The sequence below is a fragment of the Amblyomma americanum genome, chromosome 5 (genome assembly GCF_052857255.1).
Source record: "Amblyomma americanum isolate KBUSLIRL-KWMA chromosome 5, ASM5285725v1, whole genome shotgun sequence".
Classification (NCBI taxonomy): Eukaryota; Metazoa; Arthropoda; class Arachnida; order Ixodida; family Ixodidae; genus Amblyomma; species Amblyomma americanum.
The window spans coordinates 135,084,917-135,100,472 of NC_135501.1; the positions used below are offsets into that span (position 1 = coordinate 135,084,917).

A 15,556-nucleotide genomic window follows, 5' to 3' on the forward strand; every position below is an offset into this window, starting at 1 on the left:
CCCCCATCACGGGCTACTCCTTCTGCCAAATTCTGTTCACTTGATCTACGCGTTTACGCAGTAAAGGCGCAATTTACTCTAACTCTAGGATGCTCCCCAACGAGGGGGGGGAGCCGACTTTCACAATGGCACGCGAAACAAGCAGTTTTCTTAACCCCCCGCAGCAGCAGCATGCGACTGTACACAACCACAGTACAACCACCCCGCGGACCCTCGCCTCCGCTCTCCCTTTACGTTTCCGCTTCTCGAAAAAGAAACGCAGCGCCATCCTTCCTCCCGAGCAGACTGCAGCGAAGGCGGCGTGGCATCTTGCTGCTTCTGCCGCCTCCCTCCACGGGGCCCATTGAAGCAGGAATAGAACTTCGCCTCGGGCACACCGGAGACCCGACCACAGTCGACAAGACCAGGGCGAGAAAAAGCAAAGCTGTAGGGATCCTAACGAAACGCACGCACACGCAAGCACGCTTCCGCGCATTCACAACGGACCCACGCTCGCACACACCGCTGCTCCGGGAGGCGTGTACGAATTCCGGTCCGGCTGGAAACGGTGGAGAATATATAGTGCGGGCTGGCGGTTTAGCTTGGTACTGAGGCCCTGAAGGTGGCGACATTGAAAAACAACCGCGCCGTATGTATGCAAGACAGAGGTGGGAGGATGCGGTGATACGCTCGTATGGCTCCTCGCTTTCTTTCCTCTTCCACCTCCTTCCTTGCGAGAGCTTTTACTTCTCTCATGCTTTTGCCCTCCGGCTGTTGCGCCACAGGGGCTGCACTAGCCTGGCATAGCACATGCACAGAAGGAGCTCAGAGGCCCCGCAGCTGTATAACTGAATCCGCATAAAACGAAGGTCCCGGGGAAAGGGGGGAAGGGGGGGGGGGGGTAGGCAGCCAGCGCGGCGCGGTTACGTCCATTGAGTAACGCAGTACAAACAGAGAACAACCGCTTTTTAGTCTGCCACCTCCCCCGCCGCCCTTCAAGCCGCGGTGGCACGAGCTAAGCAGAGAAACTTTCTTTCCCTCTTTTTTCTTCTCCCTTTCTTCTTTCTTTCTCTATTCGTTCCGTTCCCGTTTCCATTCGCTATAGTGTTTGTTTGTTTTTCATTGTTGTTGGGCTTTCCTACCGTAAGCCTTTCGCTTCAACCGTCCTTTTTGGATACGGGCTAATTGATTTGGTTTGTTGCGGCTTTGTCTCGTCTTGAAGCTAAATTTAGCCTCATCCATGCATTCATCTCACTTCAAGGGACACTGAGGAGAACTCTATCAAATTTTTTTTGTTAGCAATATCTGATAGTTCGGCATTTCATGGCTTTGTTGACGCTTGTCGGGGAGAGAAAGATGCATTTATTTCAAAGAAATTTGGATTCGAAGTTGAAAAATTTTTTCCCGCCGCTCCGATTCAAACTCGAGAAGTCTTATGACGACACGGAGAACTCTTATGACGACACAGAACGAAGTGACGTGAAACGTGACGTAAACGGAGACTCCGTGATTTCTGGCGGCTAGCGGTGCGGTCTAGCAGCTGCCGAAATGAAAGCTACCGCCGCCGCACGTTGAAGGCATCTATTGGGGGTCGCCACCGTCGCTTCGTTTACGTTTGCACCGGCGTCTTGCCATTGTTACGATGGATCCCGTTCCCGAACCCGACGACGTAGTTCTCGCAAAAACTCTGGCCTGCATTTCAGCGACCTCAGCCCCACAGAGCGTGCGATGCTTCTGAGGGAGCACGGTTAGGTTAGGCGCCGGCGGGTGGTTTCCCCCTTCCTCAGAGTGCAGCCGTTGCAAACTAAATATCATAACCCCAGAGCGGGGAGTCGCGAGGGGTGCGTTGCGCCCATCGGAGGCAGGCCGGGGCTTTGGGGCTAACGGATTGTGATTCCTTGAACGGAGCGGTTGCACGGCGCAGCAGGCAGCGTCGAGGTCTCCCACGGTTGCATGGGCCAAGTTATTTATTTATTTTTTTTAACACAAAAAACAAATGGGTGCTCGAGGGCGGTCGCGTTTAAAGTCGGCGGCTTGAAACCAAACCCGGCGCACGACACTTCAACGGCTTCCGCTTGATCCAACGGGTCCACTGGATCTGGCTCTCTCGCCAACTTGCATGTACCTTCAGATATGTACTGTGAATGGATTAAAATAGCCGAGCTCGAAAAGAACAGCTCCGCCGAACTGCCGCAGCTATTGAATATAACGCGCACCTTGCCGCGGAGCCAAATCAATCTGGCCGGGCCGGCGGCGGCTGGCGCACTCGGCGCGAAATAGATACATGCTCCTATCTCCCCGCCAATGAGGTCAGAGTGCGCCGAAGCCGCCGAACGCGTCGGCGGTCAAGCGCAGTTGGAGTATAGAGGGTCTCGCTTTGACCGACGTGACTTCGCCGTGCAGGGCGCGCGCGCGCGCGCCTCGCCGCAGCATAAACGCTGCCTTAACAGAGCCTGCGCTTAACCGCTAACCAACGTATTCAGCGGCGGCATCCATGGGAGCCACTGAAACCCCCCGCCCACTCACTAAATAAAAGAAAAGAAGTCCGGTGCCGAGGTTCGGAATCGAACCAGGGCCTTCGGCGTTTGAGGCGGAAACGCTGCCGCTCCGCGACGACGGCTCAAGTTACAGCCGTCAATAAAGGCGCATCTAGTGACTGCACTCTTCTGATGCAGAAATCTCCGCGCTTTCGCAAGGTATATCCTGGCCTAACAGAGCTAGGCCATCAGCAATTTTTCTAAACTACCTTGTACCTTGTCTCCCGTCCCTAATAAACGATTTCCGTTAAGTAGTTTGAAGTTGACTGGCACAGCCGGGAATGTTTCGCCGGGCAAGCGTGCGAATACACAAGTGCTGCCTTGTACGATCACCGACCATCGTGCCATCATAGCTTTTCATCGACCGTGACGATCATCGGGCAAGCCTAAACAGGCTCCTTCAAAGGTTAACTAGCACTTGAAGCGACACTTGGAGTTCCTCTGCTGTTAGGCGCTTGTAAATCAAAGCGCGTCAAAAACAAAACCACGGGGCACGCAAAGCTCATAGACGCGAAGCGCCATAACAAATTGAAACTCTCCTGGCCGCTTGTGGCGCCGCCAAGCATACGTTTTCTTTGCTTCCAACATTCAGGTTGTCTTTTGCCTGCCTTCCTTGTGTGATAAAAGTGCACTATTGGTTTTAAAACAAAACTTACTTCAATATTGATCTGCGCAACCTACCTTTGTCAGCCTCAGAGATTCGCGACCCAAGTAGGATGGAAAATTCCTCCAAGGTGGCGTCTCTTGTCCTATGGCGTCACCACGCTTGTACTTGCGAGATTGGCCTGTGGTGGCGATGCCTGTATTTTGGTTCTTGCTATTTTCTACCTTACAAGAGCTTTGTTTTCAGTAAGAGCGGCGTTTTTGTGATCAGGAGCTGGTATTCTATCGATACAAGCCAACTTCAATTTCTCCTCAGTGTCCCTTTAACATGCCGTAGATCGCCCTTCAAGAGGCTTTGAATGCAAATTACCTCCCTGGCGGAAAAAATTAAATGTAACGAAGGGCGGAACGGTAGCCGTAAATAAACTATTCCTGTCACCTAGCTTGAAGGTACACTACTCAAATCTCTGCCCATTGTCAGCCATCGAGGGAGGACCAAATGATCAGATGAAATGCGCTGAAAGTGAAGTGCAGGGTTTATTTTAAGGCGTAAGCCCTACATGCCCCATTGAGCGAAAACCCTTCTCTCTGTATGAGTCCGTGTGCGTGTGTTAACACTCGATGGTACCCATAAAAGGTTACGTCTGCATGCAGGCTGGCAGGTGGCGGTTGTAGTATAGATTGGTCGCGCGAGGTTGCTCGGGAACAGCAACCTGTAATGCAAGAAATCGACTTGTGGCAGCACCTGCCATCGCAGGGCAGTGGAGCGCCGCTTAAAAGCGGCACCGCAGCACCATGCATTGCCTGAGGACTATCAGGGATCTACTATTGTTAATGGGAGAAAGACAAATTATGTATATATGGGCGTTAACCCATTGGCTGTCGCGTCATACCCTTAAGGCGGATAAGCGCGCAGATCAGAAGGGGTGGGGGCATCACGGCAGCGGCTACGTAGTGCCACGCAGAGGTAGAATTGCCAGCTGCGTGGCATCGCATTACGCCGTGCGGCGACTGGGTCCGCAAAGTGAGCGGTCGGTATCTGCCGACTTTTTTTAACCTTTCCAGTCTTTGATTTTAAAAACTGTGAGAGATAGGTTGGTGTGGTCTGTTGAGCTGGATAGTACATCAAGGCTAATATGTGTATCTTATAAGATTAAATAAATAAACGGTTAATTAACTGAATATATCAAATAAGATTTTATTTTTAACATTAGCGGCAAAGCTATATTGCAAAAATGATGGCCGTAAGTATCGTAGGTGAGCTGTTCTTTTTTATTTTCTTAATTGGCATTAGGGTTGACCCGTATGGTTCGTAGACGCCGCGGTGGCTCAGTGGTTATGGCGCTCGGCTGCTGACCCGAAAGACGCGGGTCCGATCTCGGCCGCGGCGGTCGAATTTCGATGGAGGCGAAATTCTAGAGGCCCGTGTACTGTGCGACGTCAGTGCACGTTAAAGAACCCCAGGTGGTCGAAATTTCCGGAGCCCTCCACTACGGCGTCCCTCATAGTCTGAGTTGCTTTGGGACGTTAAACCCAATTAACCCAAACCAAGCGTATGGGTCGTCAAAAATATGCATTTGAATTAAAGCTCGTTGAATTGGCTTTCTGGGATTTCATATTCACAAAATCTTTTCTCTCGAATTTCTTATGCATCGAATACAGGCGAAGGTGCTGTGCAGGATGATGTAGAAGAGGTTAACTTGATTTCGGCAATGATACGGCGCGCAGCGACTCAATTTTGTAATTAGGAAATGTGGGAAAGTCAACTCAACCAGTTTTCAAATGCCTGTTTTTTACATTCGACATTTCGAACAACATTACGAGGAATAATATTTTAAAAAAGTGCTAACCTTGATATTGACGGCCAATAAATTTCGCAAGGTCCCTTGCAACTTGAAGTAGAAATTGAAATTTATGAGTAAATTAGAGTTCACTAGCCGTTCAACTATTCATCCATATGACGTACATAATGTCCTCCTTGCTGCAGAATTCAGCTCAAAATATTGCTTCCCAGCAGGTTTTGGTGGCGAAAAGCTGCCCCAGAAAAGAGAAAAGCCAGGTGGCAGACCGATGGAAGTCCACCAACGAACTAATGCAGGCGATTTAATTTTTTTCACTCAGGACAAAATTTTCCCTGCATTTGTAGTTACTCAAGCGCAGAGTGTGACTACCAATGTATACTCTATGTGTACTCTATTGCACTTGTGAATAAACTGATAGCACGCCATCCTCCATAAAACGAAAGGAAATAGAACTTTTAAGGCCACAATGTGCAGTCCATCGTGGCTTAGCGATCTTCTTCGCTGATAGTGCCTCTGGCATCATTCGTTTGTAAAAATCAAATTACTCATTAAGTTTTATTTTGACATTCGACTAAAGAAAACCAAGTACACTTTACATCAATCAATCAATCAATCATTTTATTCAGACATGAACTTGTATGCACAGTACATGCCCACGAGATGAGACAAAAGGAAGAAGCTGCTGGCATTCTTCCTGACGAGGCCTCACCCCGGGTCACACATCAAAGGCAGAAGGGTGGTTACATTCATTAAAACTCAACAAGCTCTTTAGTTCAATTTTCACAGTAGTTGAAAGTTAATGAAGGCACATAGGATAACAAAGAGAAAAGAAAAAGACCAGTAACGCTACAGTTCGCAACACAATAGAAAATATGACAGGAGTGAGGCTATCACTGTAAACACTACATAGCACAAGTATTTGATGGGTCAGTCGTACGCATAAAAAGCATCTTCATTTTCTTCTTGAAATGACAAGTGGTTTTACAAGTTACAGCTTCGTCAATTATGGAAGGATACACATTGCAAACTGCAGAAATTTGGTTATCAATGTGTTCGGTGCCGTAGTTTGTCCGGGCACGACTGGAAATAAAAGAAGTGACTCGCAGACTATAGCGTAAGTTTCTGTTCACGTACTTCTTTCTGAAAGATGTGATGTCCTGCTTTATTTTATGAGAAATATGAACAGCAACTGAATGCTTATAGCACAGTGGGAATGGAAGAACATTGAAGGACTGTAATAAGCAGTCACCTGAGGAAGGATTAGGAGAACATGCGCGCAGAGCTCTTTTTTGTAATGATAATAATCTGGCTGTGTCAGTTTTGTTGCAAGTGCCCCAAATTAAATTGCAATACACCAGTTGTGAATGGATGAGGGCAAAATACAACTGCTTTTTAGCCTGTATGGGCAACAAGTACCTGATGCGATTTATCACACCAATAGATCGAGCTACACGCAAACGGACGTGATTTACATGGTCACCCCAGCCTAGGTCACTACGAAAGAATACGCCCAAGAATTTACAAGAATTTACGGATTCAATCAATGTATTGTTGAACTGGAGTTGGATGGGATAGTCTATAGGCTTATTTTTGGGACGGAAAATGATAAACTTTGTTTTCTTAACATTCAATTCCAATCTGTTCCCTGCAAGCCACAACATAAGTTCATGTAGCCAGGAATTTGAACGACGCTCGAGTTCACGAAGATCTGAACCGGAAAAGAAAACGTTAGAGTCATCTGCGTACAGAGCAATGCTAGAATAAGATAAAATGTTTACAATATCATCGATGTATAGTGTAAAAAGAAGGGGCCCCAGTATGGATCCTTGAGGAACGCCAAATTTGATTAATTCTGCGTCGGATATGGCATCATTTAGTCGCGTGAACTGAGTGCGATTTGACAAATAGCTTTGTAGTAACCTGTGAGGTGTTCCGCGGATACCATACGTGTATAACTTATGAAGTAGTATGTCGTGCTTGATGGAATCGAAGGATTTGGAGAAGTCAAGGAAGACACCGACAGTGTAGAGCTTATGTTCGATATTATGGATCAGACTGTTTTTTATCTCGAGCAGAGCTGCCTGCGTGGATTTTCCGGGCTGAAATCCGTATTGCTCCTTGCAGATGATATTGTTGGAATGCAGGAATTTGTATACCCTCGTGAAGATCACTCGCTCAGCAACTTTGGAGAACAAAGGCAGTATAGATATCGGACGGTAGTTATTGGGATCATTTTTGTTGCCTCCTTTGAAAATTACTGTAACACGGGCAGACTTCATTTTATCCGGGAACTCTCCTGTAAGAAGCATTTGATTACAAATATGCGCAAGAGGAAGGGCAATAATCTTAGCAGCAGCTTTTATTGCGAGTGCAGTAATGCCGTCTGGGCCAGGAGAGCATGTATTACGAAATGAGTTTATAATGGAAGGAATTTCATATTCAGAAGTGGGGGATAAAAATATTGAATGTTCACAAGCTGGGACCAAAAAGAAATCGACTGATTTTACAGCTAAGGGAAGATTATACGAAGTACAATTTCCTACATTTAAAAAATGGGCATTCAGCTTATTTGCGAGAGAGACACCGCTATACATTACTCCATTGATTTGCATTTCCGAAGGAAGAGCGTGCTTCTTCTTTCCAATGAGTTTATTGATGCTTTGCCACAGTGATCTAGTGTTTTGCATTGATGAAAACTTTAGGCGATAAAAAAGCGACTTTGCCTTTTTTAAGTCAAGGTTTAGTTTATTTCGAAACTTTTTAAATTCCTTAAAATCGTCTTGATTGCGAGTGTCAAGAAATCGTGCAAATAAGGCATTTTTTTGTTTAATACGCTTCAGAAGGTCACCAGAGATCGACTCTTTTCTTGCTTTCCTACATTTCCTGACTTCTACAACTGGAAAGGCTTTGTCGAACGCATCCAGTGTATTCTCAAGGAAGATGTTATACGCGGCGGATGGGTTTTCTGTTTTTATTACTTCATCCATGCCAGTTTCAGACAGAAGTAAACAAAATTTATCAATGTTCTTTTGGTCAAATGTCTTGCGTATAAAGACAGAAGTATCTGGTACCTTCACACATGAAAAAAGTGCAAAAAAGGGAAGGTGATCGCTTATTCCCGAAGAGAAAACACCAGAATTGGTATTGCAGGGTGAAAAGTCTGTGAAACATACATCGAGTAAGGTTTCCGATTGACAACTTATTCGAGTGGGCGCATCAATGATGTTGTCACAGCCATAAGATAACATCATTTCCATTAATCTGATTTGTGTTGGATTAACATTCATGATATCAATATTCAGGTCACCTAGTAATACAACGTGCATTTTTTGTTGACTGGTAAATTCCAAAAAAGGTTCAACAAACTGGAAAAACACATCCACATCACTGTGAGGGGGACGATACACCACCATTATAGCTATATTATAATACCGGATGGTAACAACTTCAAAATTGTCTGTATAAGCTTACCAAATAGCAGGCAGGATAATGAAACCACAGCATGTTGACTACTATCAGAAAAATAATTGCATAGATAGGAAATGCATAAAAACGCTGGGGCAACGCGACCGCTGGAGCAGAAAAATAAGGTAGACCCAGAAAATAGTACCCCAAGGATTGGGGCACGAAAGCGGCGTAAACAAAACGTTCTAACTCTTTGATATAAAAGCAGTAATTGTTTCGGAAAAAACAAGCCACTGAATGAATTGTAATAAACGAGGACTGTACTGTGAATTAAAGTAAAGCAAGGAACTATGAATGTGAAGCTTAGAAATAAAAAATTCACGGGAAGAAAAAACGAAACTCAATGCAGCAAGTTGGAAACCGCAGTAACGTATGAAAAAAAGCAAGAGTATACGTGAGTACCAAAGAAAGGCAAAAACTATGACCTATGATACTTAAGAAACTAACAGAAAAACTACAATCCGCTATTAAGATACAGAGATAAATTAAAAAAGAAACAATTGTGGCTGTGAAGATCTCTAAGAGTGCTGTCTATCGCTGCTTCAGTTAAATAAACTGCGTTTTTCGATAGCCTATTGTGGCCTCATTTCACTGCTGTTTTATGGATGTTTTTAAAAAGAGAACACGAAGACTAAACAAGTGCTCGCTGTGCTAGTGCAGAAAATCTCCAAGCTCACTAAAGAGGACACTTGATAGGTTACCATTGGCCTCGAAGATTAAGTGGCCTAGAAACTGGTGAGGCCACCTCAAAAGGCTACCTTGTTTATCAACCTGCATCTAAAAGCAACTTTATAAAGCCTACGCTTAAAGCAAATCTGGTGCTTCGTGCTCTCAGAGGAACAGCCTTCAAAGCTTCGAGCTAAATTTGCTGTGTCAAGACATGCACATTTCTGATTGAAGGGTGGGATATCTTTGCTGGGCTTAAAATATAAGTTTCTTCTCCTGTCACTTCTTGAAAGAACCCAATAAAAATATTCAACTCTCCAGAGGCACTCTCAGCACGGGTAGTGTTAACTTGGCAGCTTTGTTTTCAAGGCATACAATGACGCCGACAGTCAATTAGAACAACGGCATAAAAGACGCATCCAAGGTCAAAGCCACTTCATTATCATCTTCCTGTTTTCGGTGCTTCGCGCATAAAGCTAGCTACTTCAATAAAAAAGAGGGGAACTCATCCCTTCGGCTAGATATCGTGCATATCGAAGTCACACACTCGTCTGGAGACATATACTACTGAGTGTTCTTTCAGTGTCTGTGCATAGCGATACGAGACCATTCTGCTTACAGTTTAACGCTGAGGAAGGCGGGATGTTATTCTGAGGCGTCATTATAGGCCTTTGGCGCATAGCGGATGCCGGGTGCATTATCACTTCTGCACTTGGGGAGTGCTTGCAGTTAGTATACGCTGTATATCCGGCCATTTAGTGTTGGTGGGAGGATTCCGCACATCCACTGCAACTGGTTTATAAGGCTCTTGTTAAGCTCGATGCCCCAGATCGAAACTCGACGGTGGTGCTCTTGTGGCAGAGCCCTTCCAGGACTCTGCGAGCGTGTTTAACTCCGGGCTTGGTCACCCTGCAAAGTGAGTATACTTCCCCAACTCGTGCCTAGAACCGTTAGAACAAATTAATCCGTGAAACGCTATTGCAGGTCAACTCTTAGTAAAGTTACAATGAAAACTGCTTCTGTGCAATGCATGGAAATGAAATGTCATTGTGACTTCGAGTACACAAAATTTTGAAATTCGTGCATCCGGCAGCAGCTCCTGACTGCTTGAGCCTATGGCTGGTCCGCATACGTGCGCCAAACAGATATGATACAGGTGTCTGCGCGCAGCGCTAGATATAACTGCTACGACGTATAGTCGTGATAGTTTTTTTTCAATTCTCTTATGCTGTCGCTCGCTCATGAATTTTACATTAGCCTTTGGCACGGAGTCATTGTCCGGAATTCCGCTGACCCCTCTCGTTAAATTTGCTTCCAAAATAGAATGAACAGAAATTGAAAAAGATATTAAAAGTTACCCAGTGGAGCAGCAGCGACAAGTTCGATAGAGATAGTTTCCCTGTGAGCACCAAAGTGTTTATATACACCTGGATCAGCGATTTTCTGTCTGCTATAGTTATAAAAAGACCGGCCTCTTCGTCACAATCACTAAACCTGAAGAATAGATACTCTGCGTATTTTGTATATCACTGACGGCCGTTATCTATGACCTAATTATACGTATTGTTTGCATTAAAAGACAGCATCAAGGAACAACATGTTACCTGCAAAACTATTTGCTCTTGTGGCCTGGATGACGGTGTCTGCCGCTGGATTCCAGTACCAACCTGGTAAGGGAGCGTTTCTTATTTATTTTAGGTAACAGCAGCAGCCATTTTTAAGAATGCAGGGAAAATAAATATTTTTCTTCCATTCAAAAGCGTGCAGAAGCTGCAATAAAGGAGCGATATTTGAGTAGTGTTATTGGTTCAGATGTTCTCTAATTCGGATTTCTGTACACCACAAAGTACTCTTGGAAATAATCTAACAGCTAAATGCAGCATTGGTGTTATGAGGGGCGTAAGATATCAGACCTGCACATGTGCTCTCTGAGACGCCATACTTGAGGCCTCTCTACTGATGTAGTTTCTCCAGTGTGCACTGACATCACACAGCATATGGGCATTTTTAGTGCGGCAGCACTACTGCACGGGGTCAAAACGACCCATCGAGTTTGTGTGAAGCTTGACCTTGAGGATGACCTTGACCAAACCAGAAATAAATAAATAAAATAAATGTTGCACGACTGGGATTCGAACCCGCGACGGCACGAGACCACTATGCAATCGCAAGGGCATATCACTCCTCTCGTTAAAAAGCAACACTCTCGCGCTGTGCATTGCACACGGTGGTCTTCACCAACTAATACTACTATCGAACTAACATACACATATTCGCGCTTTGCAGTGGACATCGTCCTTTTCATCAACTAATACTGCTATCGAACTAACATCGTCGCCAGATGTGCCGGCGACCCACCAAAGCAAAACCATGAGCCAGCCAGACTAAACACATGCTTGCGAGCGTCTGCTCGGGTCAACTACGTTAAGACCCTACCGCTTTTTTTTTTATTCCGCGTGCACAAAAACGTGACAGCTACCAGTAGGAATAAATCGCGCGTCCTACGGATCAGAAGAAAATCGCAGTAACAATGAAGCTCACGCGGGTCCTCATACACACAACCAAAAAATTAAATGGGTAGCACAAACCTTTAAAATACACTTGTATGGAGTCCGACTGGTATCGACTGAGCTTCTCCGCCATTTCATAAACGCTAATTGTCAAAATATACGATGCGCAAACTGGAGCCTTTGATGATTCCGCGTCAAATTTCAATGGCGGAGGCATGTTTTGAAAAAGAAAGAAACTATTGACCACAGAGAAATGTAAGTGCGAAATCTAATTATAATAAAATGTATGGCGCTGAACCTTCTGAAATGAAACTAAGTTCCCGTTTACAGGATAAATCTTGATTTGTTTTAAAAATACGACCGAAAGAAGCCGTCCTAAAATAAGCAGCCGCAGCTAAAAAGCTGGTGCACGTGAACGCCACCCTACGTCTCATTTGTTTTGATTTATGGTTCATCGTCCCAAAACGACTCAGCCTATGAGGGACACCGTTATGGAGGGCTGCGGAAATTTCGGCCACCTCGGGCTCTTTAACGTGCACTGACATCGCACAGTACACGGGCTGTCGGAACTTTAGAGCCCAGTGGGCTTGCTTCTAAGCGGTGTAGTGAAGCTTCAGTAGCATTCGCGGAAGTACTACCCAGTGAAGGGGAGGATACAAAAAATGTTTCGCCCTTTTGGGGATTTGCATCAATAGGGATCAAGCCAGGAAAGCAGACTGACGCTATATTTATGGACTTTAAAAAAGCATTTGATAAAGTTTCGCATAACAAACTTCTTCACAAATTAGGTAATGTACTAAAAAATGACAAATTACTGGCATGGATTACAGCCTACTTAAGAAACCGTCGTCAGTTTGTAGTAGTAAATAATTCCCCTTCCCCTCCAGTTCCTGTTGATTCCGGCGTTCCCCAAGGATCTGTTCTTGGGCCACTCCTCTTCTTGATTTTTATTAATGACATTGTCGATAACATCTCAGTTTCTGTTAGATTATATGCTGACGATTGTGTGTTATATGAAAAGATTACTACTACTGAGGACCAAGTACGGTTAAATAACGATTTCACTAAGATAATAACATGGTGTGACCAATGGCAAATGTGCGTTAATTATGATAAAACAGTGTTCATGCGTATAACCCAGAAAAAGAAGCCTCTTTTGTTTAACTATACTGCTAAAAACAAAGTTCTCTCTCAAGTGAATACTTACAAATACCTAGGTCTGCGGATCTGCAATAACCTCTCCTGGACAGAGCACATTGACAACGTTACAGCTAATGCCCTACGCAAACTATTTTTCCTCCGACGTGCTCTGAAGCTCGGCCCCCCCAGTGTACGTTCACTTTCGTATAACACTATTATTCGCCCTATGTTAGAATATGCCGTCATAATCTGGGATCCTTTCACTAAATCTAACATTGCTAAATTAGACAGAGTCCGAAAGAAAGCAGCATGGTTTATTTACAATTCATATAACCGCACATCTATCACTGCACTTCTTAATCAAAGTGGTTTGCTTCCAGTCTCTCATAGAAATCGCATCTGTCGTCTAAAATTTTTATTTCAGTTAATCAAAGGTCAGTACAATATTGACACATCCAATATTATATCGTTCTCCTCAGGGTACAACACAAGACAACGCCATGATTTTACAGTAACACCATTAAACGCACGAAATAACACCTTTAAGTACTCTTTTTTCCCCAGAACGATTACAGACTGGAATAATCTAACTAATGATGCAGTAACCCAAACTTCACTAAAAAGGTTTGAAAGCCACCTTTAACTTTTTTTATAATGTCGTACCGCTACATTTCTTTGTTTCATTGTTTCTTGATCTTAAATTGTTGATCAATTGTTCATGATTGTTTGCTTGTTCCTGAGGTCGTTTTTGTTGTTTCCAGAATTTATGTATTGTGTGCCCACCCCTGCGAAGGTCTTGTAAAAGATCGCAGTATCAATAAATAAATAAATAAATAAATAAATAAATAAATAAATAAATAAATAAATAAGGTGTGGCTGAGAAGAAACCTCCCCGGGCTCTGAACTTTTGAGAAGCGGTGTACATAATTTGGGAATATTTTTCTGCTATTGTACTACGTAAGAAAGACAGGAAAATAAAAACCGCAGAACTGAATCAATGGAAAGTAATAGGTATACTTTTTGTTTTATGCCGTGATGAACCCCTAGAATTAATTTTGGATGATGTATAAATAGAATAATCATTACTTATTCTCAAAAATATTCATTTTTTTCAAGGCGGCATTGAAAGAACTAGGTGGGCAGGTGATTTTAGCGCTCTCGCAGTAATGATGTTCATTGTTTTGTGCCCCCCCCCCCCCCCCACTACCCCTTTTTTCTCTATTGTCTCCTTTCCTCCGTCTTGTTTCCGTCTACCTCTACTGGCTGTTTCTCCTTTTATCCCCTTTCTCAAGTTGTGAGGAAGCCTTACGAGCAATGCAGTGTTATTGTTGTCGTTGTTCCCCTCACAAAATGGCACATACCCACAAGGGGGATTAATCGCGCGACCTTTCTTGGCTTCCTTTTTCGTCTTTGCCAAGTATTTCTTCACGGTTTATAAGCCGCAACATTTACCGGAGAAATCTAAGGCTAAAAGAGTTCTTTTTTGTTTTACTTCAAGAATCGATCACTTAAATCGATACTTACATAAACGACCTATGCCTTTAGACTGTCTAGATTTTGTGGGAAGGTAATTTATGCATAATTTTTTTACTTTTCTGGGCAGGAAAGGAAAATAATAATGAGAAATAAGTCCAAAATTCGGAAATTTTTAAATATAACGACATCATATAGTGGTACTCGATGGTTTATTCCTTGCAGAAAACCCATGTGATTTTTCTGGAGTCGACTTGGACGGTCCCATCAACCGGATGATTCAAGAGCTTCCCGAATACGAGCTGCGCCCGTCTCCAAGCACTCCGGTCCGATTCCTTAGCGTTGAGTTTCAACCGCTCAACATTAGCGGCCTTAACAAGCTTCGCCGGTACGGAGCCATAATTCCCTTTTGCGTCAATGGCACCCGCATGATTCAAGTGGACTTCGCTCAACCGGGCGCCGTTGCCATGACGGTTCCCTGGGAAATCTGCGACGGGAGAAAAGGTCACATACAGCTTCGGCCAACCGTTTCGCGCTTCACGACGTTATTCCGCCTGGAAACCACCGAGCTTGGCCAGGTCATCAAACTGGTTCACGAGGGACCGACGATTCCAGTGACCATAGAACAGGTCACGCTTCGCGTACGAGGTGGCGGGTTCATGCTGAATGTCTTGGCGGAATACTTGTCTTTCGCGTTCCCCGCTGTTATGCGAGGGATCTGGAACAAGGAGTTCTTTCACCTCTTCGTAACGTCTGTTCAGAAGGTTCTTGCTTGACTTTATCCCGCCAGGACTTTATCCCGCCCGGGCGATCTGGAGTCAAAGATGGTGGCATGAGAAATAAAGAGAACTTATATCAAGCGATGCATGTTCGTTGATTGTTGTTATTGTGCATGAAGTAAACAAATACGTTATCGTTTCTGGAATTTGCTTTATATAAGAGGACAAAAATACTGAACTTGCCGCCGAATTGGCTGTTGGACGAAGTAGTGTCAAGCAGCGTGGGCACTAAAGATATTGCCTCTGGGGGCTACAAAGCCATTACAGGGATCTTGAACGATTGTTAAACAATCACGCCTCCCGCTTGTAGAATTAAGTGTTGAACTGCGTGGACTGTGTCCCGAGATTAGCTTTTGCGTGTGGGTCAGATCGCGGCAAATTACTATTTCTTGAATCCGAGAAATTATTAATTTCTTGAGCTCGTAACGGGCCCGTTCCCACTGCACAGTTAGAGGTATCTTGTTCACTATAGGTAAGAGTACTCGTACTATTCAATTAAAAAAGGGTCCCACAAAACCGATAAATTGCAATGACCTTTGCAGAAAAAGGTTTTTTTAACACGAAAAGGAGAAATATACGGCGAGTTCGCCCACACTGCTTTC

The 15,556-nt window shown here is 44.5% G+C and overlaps 1 long non-coding RNA gene across 1 annotated transcript; it reads left to right on the forward strand.

The window, feature by feature from the left end:
* The first annotated feature begins 9,807 nt into the window (after positions 1-9,807).
* Positions 9,808-14,539, forward strand: LOC144132705 (uncharacterized). The gene is made up of 3 exons (XR_013314916.1): positions 9,808-9,968; positions 10,632-10,722; positions 14,401-14,539. It is a non-coding gene; the product is annotated as an uncharacterized LOC144132705 (long non-coding RNA).
* The last annotated feature ends 1,017 nt before the right edge of the window (positions 14,540-15,556 follow it).